At 40.3% G+C, this 24,375-nt stretch overlaps 1 pseudogene; it reads right to left on the bottom strand.

The window, feature by feature from the left end:
• LOC122808263 overlaps window positions 1-20,917 on the bottom strand; it is an 86,033-nt pseudogene extending 65,116 nt beyond the window's left edge.
• Window positions 20,918-24,375: the final 3,458 nt, after the last annotated feature.

Here is a 24,375-nt window from a genome sequence, read left to right as displayed (position 1 = left end):
CATATAAATAGTCAATCATAATATGAATGTACTTCAGTCCTTTAAATGATTTATACATCTTTTTGAATGTATTTTCAATCATACTAATAATTTTTTGCCATTTTTATGCTGTTTGATAATTATCACATGCTAAAAATTTTTTGTAACCAATCAGCATGTCTCTATCTGTTTAAATACAGCATTTCTGTTTTGGCTCCTTGCTGTACACTGAAGAAGGCTAGGTTTTCAACCATTGCCGAAACCGGTTTGTTTTGGATGCCATTATGCTGTTGGGGTAGTTTTTAATAAACTACTCTTTCTTGACACAATCTACCTGCTGCTGGCTCATTTCTTGTTTTTGGAGTCCTCCATAAGGGTCTCACAGAGATGGGTGCTTGTTGCCAGAGCCATGGCCTCGTGCTAAATGCTAAGACATGCATAGTCATCCCCTTTGGGGAAAACAAGGTGCACATAAATTACCACATAAGTGGTAATCCATTAAGTACAGAGGATGTATTTACAGATTTGGGGACCAACATAGATCGTAACCTCTCCTTTGCTAATCACATTGACAGAGTCATTGCAAAGACCATTATATAGCCCTCCTTATCACATGGGGGTTTGCATGTAGATCATGGGAGGTCATTGTGGCCCTCTACTAGTCACTCATCCAGCCCATGTTTGACTACAATGCCCCTTTTGGGGTGTACCTTACGCAACACCTGCAGCAACTACAGTGACCACAACTGTACCTCCCCAAGAGGATCATGGGCTACACACAGATGTCCTATGCAGCTCAACTAAAGGATCTCCAGCTCTACTCAGTTGCTTAATGCCTACTCAGAGGTAATCTATGCCTGACATTCACAGCCATGTCAAACCCAGACGTAATGGACATGCTCCACCTCATAACATTCAAGACCCTTAGAGCTACACACTCTGGGGACTTAAACCTCAGCACAAAACTAAATGGGCCATGCTGCAGGGACAGATTCATTACCCAGAGGCTCCCCTCACTCTGGAATTGAATCCCAATTAGAGTTAGACATAGCCCCACGCCAATCCTCTTCCAGCAAAATCCAGCCGCATTAATGGGAACTTGCAAATTCACGCCTGGGATCTCCACTGTGTCCCTGCTTGACAGAGGCACAGCAAACTAGCCTTAAAAGGTGCCTTCTGTGACCTACTTTACAGAGGCACAGTAGGCTACTCTATTGGGGAGTCGGACACCAAATACACTCTGCCTAGGCTTATGAATTCCCTAGGGCAGACAGCCTAGTATCAACCTCTGCACCTATGTTTATGTTCAGGATGCACAATATTTGTTGCTGATACTGTTTGCAGGTATTTATTGCTGTAGCTTTCCCAGTTTCTATGAACAACTTGTGCATCTGCATAACATGCTTGATCATGACAGGGTTCCAGTATATTAATATATGTGTCTGTTGTCATTTAACTGTGTGCATAGGGCAGATTGCTGGATCGTGGGAGGTTCCTGGCTTAACACATACAACTGCCAGATATGTGTGGACGGCTGCTATACTCAGACATGGCCTAAGTGTGTGAGCATGCCCATTTCAGGCTTTCCATGGTCTGTTGGCTGACATATGTCTCATTTATCCAAGTGTGTGAGCATGCCCAGTGTGACCTTTCCATATGTTGTTATCTGAAGTCCACTACATTTGTGGTTGTGTGTGAACATGACCAATATTGACATTTATACTGTGTGTGTTGGAAGTCATGTTGTGTTCTTACTGCCAGACTCCTTTGTGTCATAACTCAACAGGGATTATGCTGTGCCTGCAGGGTTTCCATGGGATAGTTTGCAAAGACCTGTCAACATTCTTTCATACTGACTGAACACTGCAATACTGTCATGGTGTAGTGGTTCAATACTTGCACTATGGTGCACAGTATCATGGGTTTGAGTCCCATCACTGCTTTAAATGTTCATACTGACCAGACTGGTTAAGGGCCAGTTGGGCAACTATGAGCATGTTGCATTTTGTTCAGCTATGGCCTACTTAAACCAGGCTTGTCCAACATTGCTGTGTATTCACCAACTTGGGTGGACATTGCCAAACATTACTCCACATTGACCACAGTTGTACTAGTTGGTGTGTGTGATTCTGTTCATAGGTTCATACTAGGCTATCTGCCCTAGGGCATGTATAATCCTAGCCAGAGTGTGTTTGGCTTTCAACACACATTTTAAGTGGAGTTTGCCATGACATTTTTCAAGGTTAGTATACTGTGCTTCTGTCTAACGGTGACATAGAAGTGATACCCAGGGTAAACCTACAATCTCCCATCCACTCATCAAGATTCGTCTTGAAGAGAGTCAATGAGGGACTCTGGCTAACCTGGAGTGGGAGTTTACTCAAGAGTGGAGGGAGCCCCTGGGTTATGAATCTGTCACTCCAGCATGTCCTATTTATTTCAATCCTGAGGTTCAGGTCTCTTGAGCGCATGCAAGGTACAGGTAGACTGTGTGAACTACCTTGCCCTCATCCATGGCTTCAGTAACCATTTCAAAGATATGAACTATGTGTAAGAGGCAACATCTGCCCTTAACAAAGCCGAATTGTGTATGATCCACTGTCTGGAGGCTCACAATGTTTTTGATTATGACTTCCATGATAATACGCTCCATAGCTGTTTCTACCACACTAGTCAGGCTTATGGGGTGATAGTTCCTGTGGTCCGTTGTGGCATCACCTTTGTGGAGTGGAAGCACTGTATGTGTATGCCATTCTCAGGGTACATATCCTGTAGTAAGGCTAAGTTGGAACAGCGACTTAATGTGAGTGTTCAGTTCTACTCAGAGCTCATGTAGGACACAGCCTGGGACACTGTCCAGTCCCATACATATGCTTTGTTATTTGCTGTGGAGAGGGCACCTTTCACCTGTGCATCTGTGATGTCAGGGAGGTTACATTCATTTGGGATGGGTATCTGTACCCTTGGGGGGTAAGGGGGGGGGACGTTTGTGCAGACTCTGTCTGCCAGGGTGTAGGCTATGTCCGTAGGTTTGGCATATTTTCTGCTGTTATGCAACAATTCATAGCATATCTAGGTGTTTCCACACATATTCCTGACATAACTAAAGAAGGCCTTGTGATTATCTGTAGTGTCTGGTCAATTTCACTGTCAAAACTTGCAAGTGATGATTATATGAGGGATTGAAGTGTCTTGCCAATACTGTTCAGAGATGTCCTCCCTCTGTGGGATAATGCTCTGTTATGTAGTAGCTTCCTCCTGTTGTACAGCTTATATATGGCTGGGGTCAACCAGACAGGTCTCCTGTTTTGGAGGAGTCATGGTTTTATTTGGGATAGCATGATCAATGCATACCTGCAGGTGCTCATAGAATGCATTTGTAAAGGATTCTGCAGATTGGGCTGTATTATCCTCCAGCACGGGGCCTTTGAAGTATTCCACCCCAGTCTTCACAAGTGCAAAGTTTGCTTTAGTGAAATTCTTTACACTGATTTCCTTGGCTGGGGGTGGGGACGGGATATGGATGTCCAGGGAAAGATGTTTATGGTCTGATCTTAACAATGAGGGTTCTACCTCTGGTGTGGAACATAGAGTCCCCATGTTGGTGATGATCAGGTCCAATATGTATTCCCCCTTGTGGCTGTGGTGACTGGTTCTGCCATAGCACATGGATTCACAAATTGTAGTGGCTGTAGGGTGATGTTGTTGCGGCCTGAGTAGTATCCCCAGTCAATATTTGTGTACCTGAAGTCAACCACTATAATGGTGTGTGTGAAGACCTTCATATCCTACACTGTTCCCAGGAAAGCCGAGTGCGGTTCCTGGGTAGGGGGGGGGGTGGTCTGAACTACACACCAAACCAAAAGGCAGATTTGCACAATGGTAGTTGTATATGTTTGGCCTGTCATGCTTCGTGCAGTGGTACCAACCCAGAGGTGTGTGTATCTCTGATGTATATGGATACACCCCCTAGTTGTGTTGTGTGTTACAAGTCCTGTGGTCCTGTGGTCACGAAGCATGGTATAGAACATAACCTGGCAGTGCCAGTGTGCATATGTGACCCTGAACTAGGCGTCTGTTAATGCATAGATATTGTTATGCCCCATGCTGATGGATAGTAAAAGATGTACATTCCTCTTTGGAAAGACTGATGATGTCAACACCCTATAAATACAGCAGGAGAAGGGAAATCATCCAGTAATGCGAATAACGCGCTGTACTAATGCGTCTCTCTCAAGTATCATAACATAGTTAGGTAGGGGTTTGCATCCTGCAAACGCTGTGTGGGTGTGTGGGGAGGCAGGGGTGTGTGTATGTATGCAGTTCTCTGTGAAAGGAATGGCCTTTTGGAAGACTGGGATAACACACTAAAAGATGTACATTCCTCTTTGGAAAGACTGATGATGTCAGCACCCTATAAATACAGCAGGAGAAGGGAAATCATCCAGTAATGTGAATAGTGCACTGTGCTAATGCGTCTCTCTCAAGTATCATAACATAGTTAGTTAGGGGTTTGAATCCTACAAATGCCATGTGTGTATTTGTCACACAGTTTGTCAATGTGTTGTGTGTTTTGCTTTTATTATTGTATGACATATTATTATAACAGTAATTTCAATGCACACATCAGATATGTGTGTGCCACATACAGATGTGTACCTGTGACCTTTAATAGTTCCTATGTGTGAAGCCTGCCTCATATGAATACAGTTGCTACCTTTGCCAGCATGTGCCGCAGCTTCCCAGACCTTAGGCCATACATGTATGTTGGTGACAATGCAGGCTACTGCAGTGATCTGTGTCCACGGACATGGTACCTGTGCCTGGAGGGGTGCTACAGACAGTATCAGGTACTAAGCCAGACTGGGTACTGTCATCAGAGGCAGTGGGTTGTTGACTGGACACATGTCCCTGCTGGGACTGTCCAGAGCCATGTGCACGTGGTCTTCTAGGACGGTCTAATGACAGCACAGACCCAGCATTGCTGGGGCTGGTACTGACACTATGGGAGCGGCTGCGGGTTTGTTGTCGTCTGCAACGACTGCCAGCTGATGATGTTGCTGGCATACGTCCACGTCGATGCCTCAACCGTCCTGCACTGTCCTGGCTCCTGGACATGTAGTTGTGGAAGAGATCTAATGTGTCCCCCCCCAATGTCTATCAATGACCTCGCTGATATTATGGATGGCAGCTGCAATGTCACGCATAGTGTCATTCATAGTGGTGCGATGTGCTCTAAGCTCCCTCAGACCCTGTCTGGTGTACGGTTCCATATGTGCCTGTGCCTGCATTACAGCCCAGAACATAGCTGAGGTTGAAAGACCTCTGTGGGCACATCTGATAGGGGCAGTATGACCATGGATGCTCCCACGAGAACCCCTGGACATCTGCCTGTGTGGTACCATGTCAGGAATCTGGCCATGGCTGCTGTGAGGGGATGCATGTGCCAATGATACCACACTACCCTGGTCAATGCCCACTGTATGCTGTCCCTCAGCTAAGGACATTGGTGACAATGGATGTATCGGCAGGATGACTGTGCGCATTGATGGGGTTGACTGCTGTGTAGTGTTGATTGGCTGACCAACGACAGACCCTGTTACACCTCCCTGTGCCATTACACATGTATCATCATTATCACTATCCTCAGCAGTGGCTTCAGGTTCCCTGCTGCACTCCACCAGAGCAACATCAGAACCTGTGAGAGGAAGATAGGAAACACAGTTTACAAATGTGTAAACAATGTTAGCACACATGCACACAGGCACACAGGCACACAAGCACACAGGCACACAAGCACACAGGCACACTCCTCAGTACAACAGATACAAACACAGACACATCTGCAATCCAACACATACACAATACTGTTTGAGGGTGGGTGACAGTCTCACAAGGGAAAACATCACTGCACACGTGTCAGCATGCAGATTATGTGTTGCACAGAAACATGCAGTGCAAGTGTAGACAGCCCTTGTTAATAACAGTATACGTGTACTTGATGCTTGTGTGTAGTTGTTCAGTGATTGCCTCCACCCTGGGACACAATGTGTACAAGGACAGAACAATGTTGTGCAAGTGTTATAAGCTGTGGGTGCATATATTTGCACACACACACACACAACACATGATGGTACTACGCAATAACTGCTATGTGTACTTTTGTGGTCAGTAGAACTGGATGTGGTGTAGTAATGTGCACCATGATCAACATGCTTCTTGTGGTCAGTCAACAATAATAATGTGTGCCAGACATGCAGCTAGCATGCTGTACCTGAAGTGCAGTAACATGACTACATCCACAATTACACAGCCACTTGTTACATGGGTGTGTAAGGTGGCCAATAGTGAGCATTGCCTAACATGAATGTATTATTTGTTCAAGACTGTTGCACAAAGACATGATAGGCCTCTACCCCTCAGGTATATTATGTGTGCTGCGTAGATGATAAGTGGAATACTGAAGGGTGGGCATACAGCAGGTGTCATAATTGGATATGTGTAGCAGGCTAAGGTGTAGTCTCTATGCCAAACATGTGTGTGTTGTGTACATGTGTATCAGGTATGCCTATCCAATGTCCAGTACTGTGTTGCCACACGTGTGTCATGCTCTGTGTATTGCATGTGAGTGAGGCAGCTACTGAGAATAAAGGGATATGCGTAGTCTCACAGCAAACATGCACAGCATGCATTATGCATAGGCGTGTTACATGTGCACACACTACACCTCCATATGACATGCACATGTCATTAGCAATAGTATTGTTATTTCACACTCACCAGCATGGATTGGCTGCCTTGCTGTTACTCCAGAGGGACCTGCAAAAATATGGGAGTGATTGCCAGTGGCCACAACTGTGCCATTGATACTGTGAGTATGATAAAGTACAGTAGTACAACAGTTGGCTTTCACAGGTATACAGATTATACACTGAATATCAATCTTGCAGAAGAATCGGCAGGTTAACAGCTACACACACACAGTACACATCTCACACATGCATAAACTACCAGTACAGAGAACAGTCAACTACAGATATGGCATGTTACCTGCACACTCCATTTCAACATGCTGGGTGGCTCCAGCCTCCATGATGACACATGTTTGTGGATGTTGTTGTTGTTGTTGGCCTGGAGCCACAACAATTAGGAGGTGCTCCTCCACACTGGTGAGGGGGGGGTGGATAGGTACCCCACCACCTGTGGCAAGCTGTTGTCTGTGGATATCAGACACATGCTGCCGGACATGTCTAATTAAATCACTGCAGTGATGGCGTACCTGCTCATATGCCCGGTTATGCATGCCTATGTCATTTATCTGACGGACAAGTTCTTGCCACAGTGCAGCCCTCTCATGCTGGTTCTGGCTGGTCCTGGAAAACAGCACAGAGAAATTCTGCACCAGGCTCTGGTGGCTCTCCTGATCCTCTGCTGCTGTATAAGGTGGGTTACGCTGATGCACCATCACCCTGGAAGGAAAAGAAAAATATGTGAGCAAGTCATGCGGCACACTTAATATTCTAATGTAATGGTATCACTTAACTGCCATGTATAGCATCTGTCTGTCTATCAGGGGATACACATGTTCAATACCACATATCAGTGCTCAGCCCACAACTGTCTGACAGTGCCTGCCACACTCCATACAACAAACTAGTATACACCAGCACTCGGCACACTGTTTGGGATACAATGCACAACCTCACACTGGGGGTATGTATCAAGCTAATGGATGAAGAATATTGTCATCCCATGCAATGAATTCAATGCACATTTAAAATTTCAACGGTAATCCGCCCTAGTCTTTGATGCCATACCCCTACCTGACATATGTGCACAGTTGTTAATATAGCCAGCATACTGCTGTCACAGAGTATACATGCTGCCAGGTACACACACATACCCTGTAACACACATGTGATTGCAGCCATGGTACAGGCATCATTACACACACATTACACATACATACAACACACAAATGTATGATGACACAGATGAGCATTAACTGTGTACCTTATAGTACTGTGTGCCCCTACTTACATACCTATGCATGAGGTATGTAATCTGTGCAGACTACAGGAAACACACCAGACAGTGTTACCAGGGAATGTGAACATACACCATACTGTAGTGTTTAGGCCTACAACTTCAGGTAGTACAACAGTTCATATGTGAGCTGGATTCAACAGCAGTACCACTTACTGAGCATACATGTATTTCTTCTGCCTACAATGGGACACCGCAGTTGTACACAGGGAACTACGGTACAACATATGCCAATCTACTATGTTTGCATCCCGATAACTGACACATCTTTCTCTGGCCTCACACCTAGGACACAAACTACCATGACAGACACAAACTCACGCTAAGCTATCACACCTTTACAGACCTTGCACACAGTCAGTGTCACACTCATTCAACCTCACATAGCTGGTATTGCACTGAGTACATGTGTGTGTGCATTGTGTCATAGGTAGGTACTATGCTATTGGCCCTGGGCCTAGGGCAGCCTAGCCATATGCTACCCTGCCCTTTGGGACACATGTAATGTGATGTTACTTGCTCCTGTGAAATGGTTACACAGAGGTGACTCACAGGGTATATTACCTATCTCCATAACCTTCATCAGGGGAATGTATGACATCTACAAATAAGGAGCCTTGTTTGTTCATGCTGGGTGGTTTAGTCCAGGGTATGGCATATTTGTGTATAGGAACCTGTACCTCCAGCATGTGCTGTTTAGTGCAGTGACAAGGATTAGGGCCCTAGGTCATGTAGGCTGGATGGATTGTGAGGTGTTGCCATGGTGGTTGGCCGACTGGTATGGGTGTGACATAACTCTGTATGTCCAGCAGTGGTAACCTTTGTGTAGGAAGTATGCAAGGCACTCTAGCTGTGGTTTTGTGAGTCAGTCTGCATAGGGAATGTGTTTGAGGGCATTATCAGTCTTTGTTAGGTATGTCTGTGGCCTTTCCACTTGCTGTAGTTCTCATGGGAGGTACATACTGCATAGGACATTGTGAGGTGTAGAGGGGTACACTGACTTACATTTCCCTAGCTGACACATCTTTTGTGATGACACATACCATGTAGAGGGATTACAAGACTAGTGTGCCACTGTGGATATCAAAGGGGAGGCTATTGTACACTTGTGTCCCATGTTCCCTTCTGACACCTCCAGTGGTAGGCAGGCAACCACCTATATGGTAGTTAATGGGTAACGTGTTTTGGAATGGGGTATGGTACTGCAGTATCAACACTGGTGTTCAGTCCATGCCTTGGTCACCAGGCACCTGTTGCAATACATCTGCCCCCATGTCCCCCTCTCTCACTCATACATATACATATAAATATATATATCAATATATACATATCCATAGATATATATATATATATATATATATATATATATATATATATATATATATATATGTAAATATATATACATATCTACATATATGTGTATGTATATATATATATATATATATATATATATATATATATATATATATATATATATATATATATATATATATATATATATATATATATATATATATATACACACGCTATATATAACCATATATATATATATATATATATATATATATATATATATATACATATCTATAGACATTCATATCTATCTGTATATATGTATGTATCTACATATATATCTATATATATATGTATCTATTATATCTATATGTATATACATATTCTATCTATCTATATATCTCTATCTATCTATACATACCTCTCTATCTATGTACATATATATATATATATATATATATATATATATATATATATATATATATATATATATATATATATATATATATATATATATATATATATATATACACACACTTCTAAACATCCATTGCTGTACATATACATGCACATCTAGGCACATAGACTGGCCACCTTTCATGGTGGGAATATCACTTCTGAAACAGTTGTGAGATATACCATTCTGTAATGATATTTCACAGTGTTGTGCAGAATGAATTATGCTGTCCTCAGGCCGTATAGCTGTAGCAGGCCTCACTGGCTCAGTCCCACAGACGTTTACCACCACATGACATATACCTGCACTGCATGCTGTTTTCAATGCCACACACTACAACTTACATTGATATGTGCACATAGCAACCTTCAACTACATATGTATGTCCAGCCTTCACTAACAGTTGCAGTATGTCCCTTGCCCTATGCACATCTGCATATACATATAGATACAGACTGCTAACACATATGGAGGGTTCACAGTATGTAGATTACCTTTCAGACACATCATTCAGATGCCAGCAAATACATATCTGTTACATACATTACCTTTGTATTTCTCACCTCTGTCAGTTGTACCTGTTGATGTGTTGTATTTCTGTATTTTGTGGACTGGTGTCTCTGAAAGCTTTTTTCTTTTGGCTTGCTTGCTTTTTTTTGGTCTCTGTCTCTGTCTATCTCTCTCTCTCTCCCTCCAGTTGCTGCAATGATATTATTGCATGTGTGGACTGGCAGTACAGGCTGCTTTTATAGGTATCTGCACATGTGCATGTGATGGCCTCTGCACCAATTGGTGGCCAGCATTAAGTAATTGCATGCAGCCTGCTGTGTGGTAATTGCAGTTCTCACTGTGATTTCAGGACACTGCTATGAAATGATAGGTTAGGTAGGCGTAGGCCTTTCAGTTTTGCAAGGTGGGGACCATGCTGGTTTGTTGTGGACACTGTTGTGTCAGTCAGAAGGTTGGTATATCTCTCATATCTGAGGCTGTGTTGTAGCCACTGAAATGCATTTTGTACTGAAACCTGGCTGTTGCTTCTTCCAGTTCACTCTTCTCAGTGTGTATGTTAACTCACACTTGCTAATGCTAACACTGTTTAAATGGGAGTATGTACTTTCCTGTGGGATTTGTGGATTAACTGGCATACAACAGTAGTTCTTGCAATGTGTTGCTATGGCTTTTCTATTTTCCCTTTACATTCACTCCTTGAATGCCTGATATTTGTCTTTACTGGAATGTGTTGCTATGACTTTCCTATTTTCCATTTACATTCACTCCTTGTAATGCATGATATATTTCTTTCAGCACTAAGTTCTTATGTGTCTGCTGTGGCTTGGTGGTACTTCATGCAGTCTGGGGTTTGACACTTACGAAAGGTATTTTATTTTGCTGCTGAGCAGTACTAGGGCCTTGTCATACAGAGTGAATAAGGCACTTTTAAACAGTTGTAAGTGGGAAGCAGAAAGTCAGTGGGGACACCAGCTAGGGATGTGCAGGCTGGGTGTAGGGAAGGTCCATAGCTGCACATTTCTTTAACTGCAATAGCTGTATGTATGTTTGACATTTGGTGTGACATTTGAAACCTTCCACCCCTGAGAGAGGGGTGAGGACAACTACATATATTGTACTAACAATTATGATTATCAGGCATATGCAGTGCTTGTGAACTGTTATACTGTCATTAGTATGTTAGATGGCTACATCCTTTGATATTTCTGTGTTGTACTCCTACATAAGGGCATGCTTTTGGAAGTAATTCTACAGCTATTCGCAGAATGTGTAACAGCAGACAGGCTGATATGCCTGTGTGTTTCTGACACTTCCAGGCCTGAGATACTTTCAGGTATATATTTGACCAGCCTCAGGGAAAGGTACATATCAGTGATATACACCTGTGATATATTTCAGATATTCTGCAGTTGTGACTGTTGGGTATTTTGAGCATATGTATTACTACACCATTTCTGACATGCAGGTAGTGTCTACTGTAACTTATTGACAGTTACCATTATGTGAGATTCTCCACCTTTTTCCTTACTGTTAGTACATTTCACAGGGAGTCAGTGGGGCACAGGTAACATTTGTTTGCAAATCAGGGACATCCCTGTAAATCAGCCACAGTTGGGAGGTCTGGCCTCTTACCTATTCAAATATGGCGGTGTTTATCCTGCTCTGATACTGTGTGGGGTTTGTAAGGTGCTACTGTAACATTATTACCTACTAGCATGGCTGTGTCTCTTATCACACTCATGTAATGCAATTCCACAAGAATTGCCAGTAAAGATACACAGAACAAGCTTTGTGTAATGGCCTTCCTATTTTCCCTTTACATTCACTCATTGTATTTCATGATATATTTCTTTCAGCACCAAGTTCTTGTATATCTGCTGTGGCTCGGTAGTAATTCATGCAGTCTAGTGTTTCTAAGGTCCGGGGTTCGTGACTGACAGGGTTATTTTATTTTGCTGATGAGCAGACTACAGGCCTTGTCATACAGAGTGACTAAGTCACTTTTAAGCAGTTGTAAGCGGGTTTGCAAGAGTTTGCATGATGCTTAGCTATGCTTAGCTAAGCACACACAAGCGCACACCCGCTGACTATTGCTTAAAAGTGCTTACTACCGCTAACACCCGCGCTAATTTCTTTTAAAGAAAAGAAAATGGCGAAATAGGACAGTGGTGAAAAAGGGGGCACAAAGAGGGTAGGACAGTAGGAAAACAAGCTTGGGATATGCAGGAAGGATGTAGGGAAGGCCCATAGCTTCCCAATTCTTTACCAGTAACAGCTGTGCATATGTTAGAAATTTAGAGTGAGATTTGACACCTTCCACCCCTGAGAGAGGGGTGAGGACAACTAAATATGTTCTACAGCTAATTGTAATTATCAGTTTACATGTCCAGCAGACATGTATGCGAAATGGGCAGCTATGTATGGGGTGTAATTTTTTGTGGGAACAGAGTGCCCTTTTTTTATTTTTTTTCAGGTGAGAGTGGAATGTGAGGTACAGGAAGTAGGTATATTTGGGGAGGTAGGTTGAGGAGGTTAACAGACAAGACAAAAGACGCATACAGGGGTGGAGTATGACACATGTGGGGGGTAAACACAATTGACGGGGACGGATGTTTGGATATCGCAAGCCCATGAGCCCACAGATGGCAACAGTGGAACTAAGATCCCCACCCATGGGCAGTTACCACTGCGCATTCACAGCCCAGGCCAGGGCTGTGCTGGGGGCTGGATAGGATGGGCAGGCACACCCGTGAGTTGCGCCACTCTTGCCTCAAGCTGGCATAGGGGATCAGTCATGGAACGCCTGATCTCACTACGCACCACAGACCGGACCCTATGGAGGGTGAGTAGAGGCTCTCCTCCAGCCAGGCTTGCAGAGGGGGGACAAGCCCCATCCCCTGCAGCGCTTCCACCCGAAGGTGACACAGGGCCACCAGAGGAGGAGGTTCCAGCCTGGGCACTGGTGCCAAGTGCACTCAACAGATGAGGTGGGAGAGGTAGGTCTGCTGGAACCCGCCTTCCCTGTTGTCCTGTGTTTAGCAGTATTATATGGCATTTTGGATTAGTAACAGACAACACCATTCAAAATTAGTTGTAACACCATGCATCAGTATTCCCATTAACCAAACACACATGAATTCAGAACATTGAGCAGCAAGCATAACACATGCATATTTAGAACAACAGTGGACATTCCAACAGCATGCAGGGTTGATTGGTGGCAACAGGCCATCAGGTTTGGATATGTGAACAGGGCACATGTATCAACGTACATGCAGATTTATATAAACCAACAGGACAAATGTCCATGGGAATTAATTGTGAATACACATACCCAGTTTGGTGTGGAATGGCATAATTTGTGAGAATAGGGTAGGGCGGAGAAATATTACATTAACAACTTAAACTACCTATACATATACTGTACATTCCTAGTAGATGCAGATATATATCCCCTACATGTATTAGTACAGTTTCCTGTATGTAACCTTAGGAATGTTGGTGATGGGGATGTTACTGCTACATTAATATACATTCCATTTTTATTCATATATGTTCATATCTGGCTGTATTCAGGTAAAACATCCTGCTACATTTGATTTATATGGGTCTAGACAACTGTGGATGTTCAGCATTTCATACAACCATACTATCTCCATAATGCAAGGGTACAGCAACATATCCAAATTGTGGGACAGACACAGTCCAGGTTCTTTACTTTATTAAAGACATTTCACTCTTTGGTTGTGGCTGTCTCATTCATTTCATTATGTAGTGAATGCAGTATACCTTTATTCCAAGCTTATTACAGCTTTCTTGGTAGCTTCAAACTGTCTTTCTCACACTCTCTCACTTATTTTATATTTACATTTCAGGATGGTACTTAATTCTAGGCTTTATTAACATTTATTACTGTGTTACAACAATCCTTTCCAGCTGACTCACTTATTTCATATGGCAGAATTTACAAGGATGTATTCAACACTTGTCTATCCTTTGTTGATTGATTACAACACTCATTTTCAGGCTGAAGCAGTTATCTGATATTACAGTACAGGTGGAAACTCTATTTGAGACTTGTTTAATCTTTATTACTGGATTGCAATACTCTTTTCCAGGCTGCATCACTTATCTAATCTTACAATACTAGCAGAATCTTTCTTCTAGGCTTATTTGACCTTTATTACTGGGTTACAACACTGAACTCTTTTACAGGCTGTCTCACTTCTATTCTATAACAATACCAACAGAATAATTACTAACCTGCCTCGTGGCACAACCTTGCCAGCCTATCAGCATAGGCTTGCCGATTCGCGGAATGAACACCTGCAGCTGTAATATAAATGAAGGAATATTGGAACATACCTATCCATACTATAGGCTAGGATAGCATTTCTTACATACTTAATTACATGGATACTTACTCAGTAGTAGGGCGTTGGGCATTTGACGGGCCTCCTGGATCCATCGGATCAGTTGGTCCTCCTTTCGTCGCTTCAGGTCCGCATGGTGGTGACGGACCTGTTCACCAGTCCTCGGAATGTCTGTGGCACTGGTGAGATCATGTGCCAACTGGTTCCACGCCTCTGCCTTGTACGCTCCCCATTGAACCTGGCCCTGCATGAGTTGGCCTTCATGATGGTGGACTAGGAGCCAAGCCATATATTTTGACTCCTCAACGCACCACCTTTGTGCTCTAAAACGATTTCCCTCTCCTGCACCTGCCATCCTGACTGCAAATGGGTACCACAATCAGTTATGGTGTGTATTCCCACCTATGGGGCTTATATATGCCGGTTTTTCCACACTTATCTGTGATTGGCCATTTTGGATATTTCTCTGCTTACAGCAAACCTGCTTTGTCATGGTTATATTTTCATTCATTCCTATATGTATGGTAATACTGTATTTCTAAGTACAACTGTCATGACTTAGTGGTTCAGTACTTTGACTATGGTGCACAGTATCTCGGGTTCGATCCTTGCCATTGCTTTTTTATTTTACTACTGTCTAGACAGGCTAGGAGGTGTGTCTGTGTAAAGGCGACTTTGCTACAGCTTGCCCAACGTTGCCCGATGGTAAGCTGGTTGGCATGCTGTGCAGCTCTGCGCAAACGGCTTACGCTGGGCAACGCGTTATTTAGCTATAAGCACTCATATTAAGCTGGGTAAAGCGCTGCCCAGCTACGGGCACTCATATTAAGCTGGGTAAAGCGCTGCTCAGCTACGGGCACTCATATTAAGCTTGTTAAAGCACTGCTCAGCTACGGGCACTCATATTAAGCTTGTTAAAGCGCTGCTAAGCTATGGGCAATTATGGTCCTTTTTATATATACTTAATATAGATTTTGTTCAGAAATACATGGGCCATTTCATTACATTTTACTTAAATTAAATTTATATATATTGGGGAATTGTTTCATACTTATTTAAAGAAAAATGGAGGGGGATGTTGTGGGGCTCGAACCGTGACTACCTATTCTTTGGGTGACGTCTCTACCACTACGCTATTGCTACTTTGCTTAATTTGCATATGTAGATCTTATATGCTTTTCAATGTCATATCTGCTAACTGTGGTTGAGCGAAGGGCATACCCACGCAAACGAGCGCAAATGCAGGCAAACATTTTGGAAATTATAAAAAAAAGGGAAACTGCTATTTTTACATTTTACATATTTTCAGTAAGGTTTAGTCTGTGGGGATGTGTGGTGTTGTGTTCTTTGACATTTCAGCGGACTCGCTAGTGGGTGTTTACTTTCAGGACTCTGACTCTTCTGGGGGCATGTCCCTTTGCTGTACTCGGCAATCGGACACGCCCCCTACTTTCCTACATGGACTGTGTTAGACTTGGGTATGATTCAGCATGTCCTCATGAATATGCATGGCATGCTGACATCATACCGTTCAACTGCAGCCTCCGAGTAAGACATATTAAGTCTTACACGGAGGTTTTGTGAATCCGGCCCAAGGTTTTAAACAATTAGCAGAAGAAAATGTGACTAGTTACAATATTATTTAAGCTGCTTAGAGCAAAATGAGTTAATAGGCAGATGCTTATTTAAAGTGGGTAGGATCTAGTTGTATAGGAGTTTGGAAACAAGAAAGGAAAGTAAGAATGGCAAGTAGGAGATGTAGGGGAGGTAGAGTATAGGAGACAGACTAGACAGGTAGGTTGTTTTGAGACTGTAAGAATTAAGTGTTGTTGAAGATAGAGGAAGGGAAGAGGTAGAAGAGGCAGGGGAATAGTGTTAGAGATACATTAAGAGTGAGGTGGTGAAGTAGGTGAAAGGATAGTGGTTTCAGGGTGGTTATCCAATATAGTTATCTTCAAACCAGTTTAGTACTGGTTGCAGTCCTTCTGGTATGTTCTCTGCTAGTTCATCTATGGCATTCTCTATTTCATCCAGTGGTATGAAGGCGAGTGCTGGAATCATTCTTGCTTTTAGTGCAAATTCACTGTATTGTACTGGCCTAGCAGTCCTTAATGTGATATTATCTTTTTCATGTTTTTTAGTAGGTGGAAAAAGCATCCGTGGATTTTCTGTTTTTGGAAATGCTGTTTTTATTACATTTAATATGGCTATTTCATAGTCTGTTAATACTGAATTTGGCAAGAGGTTTGGCAAAAATGTCCTTTATTCCTTGAAACATTCTTTCATAGGTTTCTTTTCTCTTGTCTGGTAACAGACAGTAAGCTATTGGTTTAATGAATCCATTTTGTTCACTCATTATTATGTATACCTGTGAAAATAGTTTTGGTGCTATTTTGAATGTTCCATCTATGAATAGTTTTTTATTAGCTGGCTCCATGTACTTCTTGTTTCTCACCCAAATATTAAAATTATTTTTTTATCTTCTTCTTCTGAGTCGTATAGAAGAAACTTTTAATTTTTTCCATAAATTTTATATTTCTCTGGAATTATTAAGGCATATAAATCAATTGGTTGTGTTGCAGGTTTATTAACTTTTTCTCTTTTTCTTTTTATTATTTTTTTCATTGCATCACTATTTGGCAGTTTACCTTTCACTCCTTCTGAAGTCCCTTCTATTGCAGTGTTAATGATCACTGCTGGAATTTCCATTGTGTTTTCAGCTCTTTCTTTAATGGCTGTTTTTATCTTCTCCACCTCTATTTCTGACATGTCACTTCCATGGATGTGTTCATGCAACATACTTATTACATAATTTGTAGATACTCTTGTATGTACTCTGGATTTATAGTTATAAGATGTTCTTTTGTCACATTTTATTGTCTGATCATTGTTGTATTTCTCAAAGCAGTACAGATATCCATTATAACTTATTATAACTTATAACATTATAACTTATTTTTTCTCAATTTATTTTTGAGGCAATTTTTGACATGTTTAATGGATTATCTGCTCAAGTTATATATTTTTAATTTTTTTTTATTGATAACATCTTACTATTGCACTAAGTGGCAGTAGACTAATATATTACATTTTTAGTGTTTTTATGTATCTGATTTATTTATTTATAGTTCATATGGATATATTTGGATTTACAATTCATTACCATTTTTAGGACATTTTTTCTCTTTCATGTAGTTAAATGTATGTTTTGTCTAACTTTTACTATATCTATGTGTTTTACAGTTGCTATTTCCTTAAGGCTTTTTTCTTATTATTGGCGTGCAGGCTTTTGTTGTATTTCTAATTTTTTACTATGTTTGTCATAATTTATTGCTCTTTATATGCATTCCTAATAATTGATACTCATATTATATTTTTATTTGTGTTATACTATTTATTGTTTTAATCCGGTTTGCTCACTACCTGGAAGTTTGCAACATTTCCTAGCCTTCTTGTGGCAATTCTTTAAACTTCTGGATGTTCTCAGCCATGCTTAGTTTTTTTCTCCCTAAACTGTTGCATGTTCATACACTTTTTTATGTTTTGGAGGACTATTAGCCATTTATTTCAGCATACCAAAGGCAAAATATTTTGAAAAGAGAAACCTTAGTTTAGTTAGTTGGTCGTATACTAGGTATTACTGCATAAGAAAGATGCAATGTTTGTAACTCCTCATCTCGTTATGACTGACATTTTCAAAAAAGCAATTTATGTGGTAAAGTGCTCTCTATCCTTTTGCTTTTCAAAAAGGAAGTGTATCTTTTAATAGTGATTCTTACGAGCACGTTTGCAACGTTTGACTCTTGTTTTTCTGTTGAAGTTGTTTTAATGTGTATAAATATGCTAGCCTGCAGGCATGTTGTAAAGGAATATACACGTTTGCTTTTTTTATTTAATTTATTTAACTAATGTTTTTTTTTTCTGTAACGTAATAATAGTTGATGCACATAAATAGAAAAGAAAGACTATTTAAACAAATTTAAGAAGGTTTAAACAGTCTTTTTTTTTTTTTTGCATTTTTGTTCCAATGTGCTTTTGCTTCACTTATGATGTTCTGTTGTCTTATTTTACATGGGTCCAAATGTCTGGAGTCGAATAGGTCAGGATGAAATTGGCTGGGGGTGAATCGGCAGGGTTCAAACTTCCTGTATCCATTCCCATAGCTATACTTCAACCAATTTTTAGATATGCAGATTCCAAGGACAGCAACAATAACAGAATCACCACTGATCTATTCAGAACCCCAACAAGGGCTAACATATTACTCCACAGTAAAAGCCTGCATCCTGCAAAAATCAAGTATAATGTGGTGAAGTCCCAGGGCTATAGATTAGCTAGAATTACCACAGAGATGAAACCATTTTTGAGAAACCTAAACAACTTAGAGAATGATTTTTCTAGTGAGAGGATATGAAAGTCAGATATTAAAAACCATCCTGGAATGCATTATAGAACTGAAAAGGACTGAAGTACCTTCACTCAACCTCCCCAATAGGTGAATGTTAAATTCTGCTGAGAATAAGAAATGAAAAAATAGCTGCATCCTGTTATACTCTTTGGATAATCACAGTATTAAAAATGTTATCAAAGAAAACTAGGTCATTGTCACAGGAAGCCTTTTTCTGATTAACATCTTAGGTGAAGCCCCGTCCTTTGTTTACAGGAAGGCTAGGAACATTAGAAGTTTTGTTGAATTTAAACCTAGACTATATGAGAGAAACACTGAAGCTAATTGTACATTTTGTAAATTTATACAGCAAAGTGATAGTTTTTATTGCCCTTTTAAAAAAATCATTAAGACCAGTGCTGGGGTGACTATAACACTACTAAAGTAATTTACAGGGCACCGTGCAATGAATGTGATGCATTTTATGTGGGCAAAACTGTAAATAAACTTAAGCTTAGGATTTCATGTCATCTGGCAGAAATCTGCTCTGGATGTAAAAATAATGCACTAGCCAAACACCTTGCTCTTCATAAAAGACACACAGGTTTTAAGTTACAGATACTGGATCGCATGGACATGGGTGATCTTGAAGGAGATATCCCAAATAGGGTGGAGAAACGTGAACTCATGTGGCTATTAAAGGAAAAGTGTACTGGAACTTACAAAATTCCCACATTGTTTACATGACTAATTTTATTTTATTTTATTCTTCCGGGATGGTTTTAAATACCATGTTAAACCACTTTTAAATCAAGTACATATTTTGTTTCCATCATCATACATTTTTTATTTTTCTTGTTCTTTTTTCCACTTTATTCAAAATGATGTGTAATAACAATACTAATTAGATTACTATTATTATTTTTTCTAATTTGATTTTCTAGCATAATAAACTTCATAGGTTCATGGGTGGTTACCGGGCTGTTGACCTGAAGGTCTTTATAAGCCTAGCCATGCGTGCCCAATGTAACACTTGAGAAACACAATATAATGGATCTTGCCTAAACTCAAGATTTTAGTTAGCAATGACTGCCCTTATCTAGGAGGGTCATAGGTGAAATCCCCAGCAGGAATTTATGGTTTCCCCATCCAGTCATCTAAGCTATGCTAAAACAGAGTTATAGAGGGGCTCTGTTTGGTGTGAATTGATAGCCTATTCCAGAGGAGTAGCAACCTCCGAGAGACATATCTGTCTCTCTAACAGGTCCTATTTATGTCACAAGCCAGGTTAAGGTCCCTGGAGGGGGTGACCCTCTGTCCCTTATAAGATGGGCTTTGGGCAAGTAATTATATCTCACCACTTTACTGTGGTATTTAACAGCAGAAAATAAAACAGACAATTTCTACTGTTTATTAAAATACACGTGTAATACAAATTTGTGCATACAAAATGGCTTCTAAGCTGAAGTATTTTTATACCACCCTCTGTTATCTGAAACACAGGTGTGAGATATAACAGGTAGAAAGGAGCAATACATCAAGGACTAGAATGACATTTTATTTCAGTTTTAAAAACTTCTTTCCCTTCATACCATATGTGAAGAGTGTAATGCTATGCAACTTCATAATATCTTTATAAATGAACTAAGCAAAGGAACATGCAGCTGCAATCTTACCAGGAGTATGAAGCTTCTTGTTCTGCAACACAGAAAGGATTACCAGGATGTTACCAATAATATCTGTAATTATAGTAAAAATCATAACACTGGCTTGAAGGATAGTGACAGCTGCAGATGGCTGATATAGTAATAGGTCAGTCTGGTTTTCTCCCTTCAGTTCATTTTCACTACCGCTTGTGTTCCACGTGGGCATGTTTCATTAACAAGTATTTTTGCTGGATACCTTTACCTTTTAGAAAGAAACTAAATGTAGGAGCATGTAATTATATTTTGACTTGGAATAGAATGCAGTCCAAATGATGATTCTTTTCTTTAAAAAAAATAGCGATCACTGCTCAAATACCATGATTACTACAATCAGCAAAATCAAAGCATGAACCACCTTAAAAGAACAATATAGTGATTTTTTACTAAGAAAATATAATACTCCCAAGGCAATACAATAATCTGGCTGTGGTAGAAATTACTCTGTATGACTACTGCATTTCTTGTGGCTGCAAATAGTCTAACTTGAGAAGAAAAGTCAAATATGAAGCTGCCTACAGAGCATGTAGCATATCACCATGGCTTTTGTATAAGGCTGTTTCTCTTGAACTGAACTTTTACAGCTGGTTGATTGTTCTGCTTGCAGCCTCCTATTTAGAAGGAAAGCTTTCCCAGTGGAGTTTTGGAAGGTGTACCCTGAAAGAGCATCTGACAACAGAAAACTAAAGCAGGAAAATCAGTTGTGTCTTATCAAGCAATCCCAAATGCATTGTTTACTGTTTTTTTTGAACATAGTTAAATGTAAATTGTTGATGTACTTGTGTGTATATGTACTCTACCCTTGTTCAATTGCTTAATATGAATATATGCACAGAATAAAGAAATAATTTATTCTGTTACTTTTCTACAAATATGTTGAAAATAAAACAGGTAAAACATATTTTAATAAAACCACATTATACTCAAAGAGAGATGAACAGTCACTTCCTCTGTAAATGCCATATATTTAGAATGAGAACATCACAGATTATCTTTTCCCTAAGATAAAGAATATGATCTTCAAAAGATAAGTTACAAATAATATGTTAGAATGGAGCTGTATTGCATTGTAGTAAAATAATGAAACAGTTATACCATCTTCAGAAAAATCTATGGACAGTGCATTATCACAGATCAGAGGCAGTACTGATGTTGCACAAGTAAAGCTATTTTTAAGTCTTGAGGACAGTAGATGCTTTCTTCTTTCTATTGTGAATAGAATTCAGTATATTACTGTAACACTTCCACAATGGGTATTATATGTCATGCAGTGGCATGGTTGTTACTGACAATACCATTAATAAGGTATCATCAAAAATAGGACATGCAAAACATTCCATTAAGAAAATATTTCTCACCAATTGCAGGGCACACAGCATCTAATTTAACTACTGAGACTACTACTAGCTACAAGAAATTTTGGAACTCTATAAACCAGATGTTGCACCCTGGTAACCCTTCCTCTCCTAACCCCTGCCCAAACACCTCACTAAAAGAAACAGCTACTTTATTCAATTCCTATTTCATTGAATCCGTATCTAAGATGATAAATTCCTTCCCCTCTACTACCGACATTACTAACACTTTCAAATCCTCTTCTACTCTCAACGTTTCTACCACATTCTCTCTTACAACTGTACCCACTAATTATATAAAATCCATACTCTCTAAACTTCAACCCTGCTCTTCTACTGCTGACAATCTTCCTCCCTATTTCCTACAAATTGCTGCTGAATCCCTTGCCCTCCCTGTACCAATCCTAATAAATCACTCCATCTCAGAATCGAAGGTCCTATCCATCTGGAACGAATGCTATACCATCTCCATTCACAAAGGAGGTAACTCCACTGACATCACAAACTTCAGACCCATTACAATCCCCTCACCTCTCTCAAAAATACTGCAAAAATGCATACATAAGCAAATTATGAAATACCTTCTTCAGGAAAGCTTGCTCATACCTGCACAGCATAGCTTTCATCCTAAACATAGTACTACAACTGCCCTTATATCCCTCATTAATACTATTTCTCTAGCTAGAAACAATAATAAGCTGGTCTCCTGTCTATTCCTTGACCTGTCAAAAGCCTTTGATATGGTCTCTCACCCTCTTCTACTGAACAAACTGGCTAACCTAAACTTCTCTGCTTCTACTGTTATTGGTTTTCCAGCTATCTCACTGACCATCTGCAATCAGTGAGATGGCTTTCACCTCTCTTCCCTCCTCTTCTGTTCAAAATGGGTGTCCCCCAAGGATCTATCCTTGTCCATTACTTTTCAATATATTCATTAATCTACTCTACACCTCTTGTCCATAGTCATCCCTTGTACAACACACACATGACTCCATAGTCATTGTCATTGCTGATACTCCCTCTGACCTTATTTCTGCAACTCAGGCATCTTTTCACTCAGTTGTGACAACCAGCTAATTCTTAACCCTAAAAAACAAAACTCTTACTATTTCTTCCCAAGAACATCAGCCACCTTAAATCAACGTTTTCTGTCCTGTCCCTCAATAACACTCCCATTAATTTTAAACCTAATACAACACTTCTAGGAGTAATGATAGGTGCCAACTCAAGTTTGATTTACATGTAAATAACTGCATTAAAAAGCCATCCCAAAAACTTGGTCTTCTTTATCGAAATAAAAAGTTTCTAACAAGCAAAGCAAAAATAACCCTCTCTCATGTGTACCTCATACCTAGCCTGTTATATAGCTGCCAAATTCTTACCAATCTTAACTTCACACTACCAACTAAACTAGAATTTACCTACAACAAGGTTGCCAGATTCACTGCTCACCAAACTTATAAATCACATCATTGCCTTTCATTAAGATACCTAAACTGGTTGGAATTACACCACCAGCCTCTACTCTTTCAACTACAAATAATTCACTCAATACTATACCTGCAATCCTTCTGCCCTAGCCTATCTCCCCTTATCTCTCAATATCCCTCCAATAGATCTCTACATAGCCCTGTCCTAAACCTGCTACAAATATGCAAACCAAAAACTAAAATTGGCTGCAACCTCTACAGTTACAATCCTACCATATCATTTAACAAATTACCACCAGAAATCAGGTCCCTCACACATCCAAACCAATTCAAAACTACCACTAGAGCATATCTACAAACTCACTGGTCCTGCCTCTGCACACATCCTCCCTGAACCACCTTACTATCTTTCAAGTCAATCTGCACCTGTTCTCTTTTCCTTAATCTGTCAGTTTCACTTCCTGCCTCTTAAACATGTGTAATCACCAAAACTACAAATCTGTTTAGCTCTTAACCTCCTTAAAATATAGCATTACTTCTAGACCTTTCCTTTCCACTTCTGACATCACGTATCTCATGAAATAACTAAAAACACTATGGATTTTTTTTTTTTGCTATTTTATTAAAAACTGTTTCTATTGCATAACTTATTTTATTTATGCTCATTATGATTTTCCACTATAATTTTCCGTTAAACTGTATTTCATTGTATATATACATTGTAACCTGCTGATACTCTTAATTTCTAAAATTGTAAAAACTGTGGGGCTTTTCTCCCCGGGCCTACGCTGAAAAACGCTACTCAGCTCAGTCAGACAAACCCAGTCAACAAATGTAAAATA

Source organism: Protopterus annectens, chromosome 8.part0 (assembly GCF_019279795.1).
Source record: "Protopterus annectens isolate FY-2018-M chromosome 8.part0, PAN1.0, whole genome shotgun sequence".
NCBI classification, from domain to species: domain Eukaryota; kingdom Metazoa; phylum Chordata; order Ceratodontiformes; family Protopteridae; genus Protopterus; species Protopterus annectens.
The sequence above is the reverse complement of the archived record's forward strand: the minus strand, read 5'-3'. Positions and strand labels throughout refer to the sequence as shown.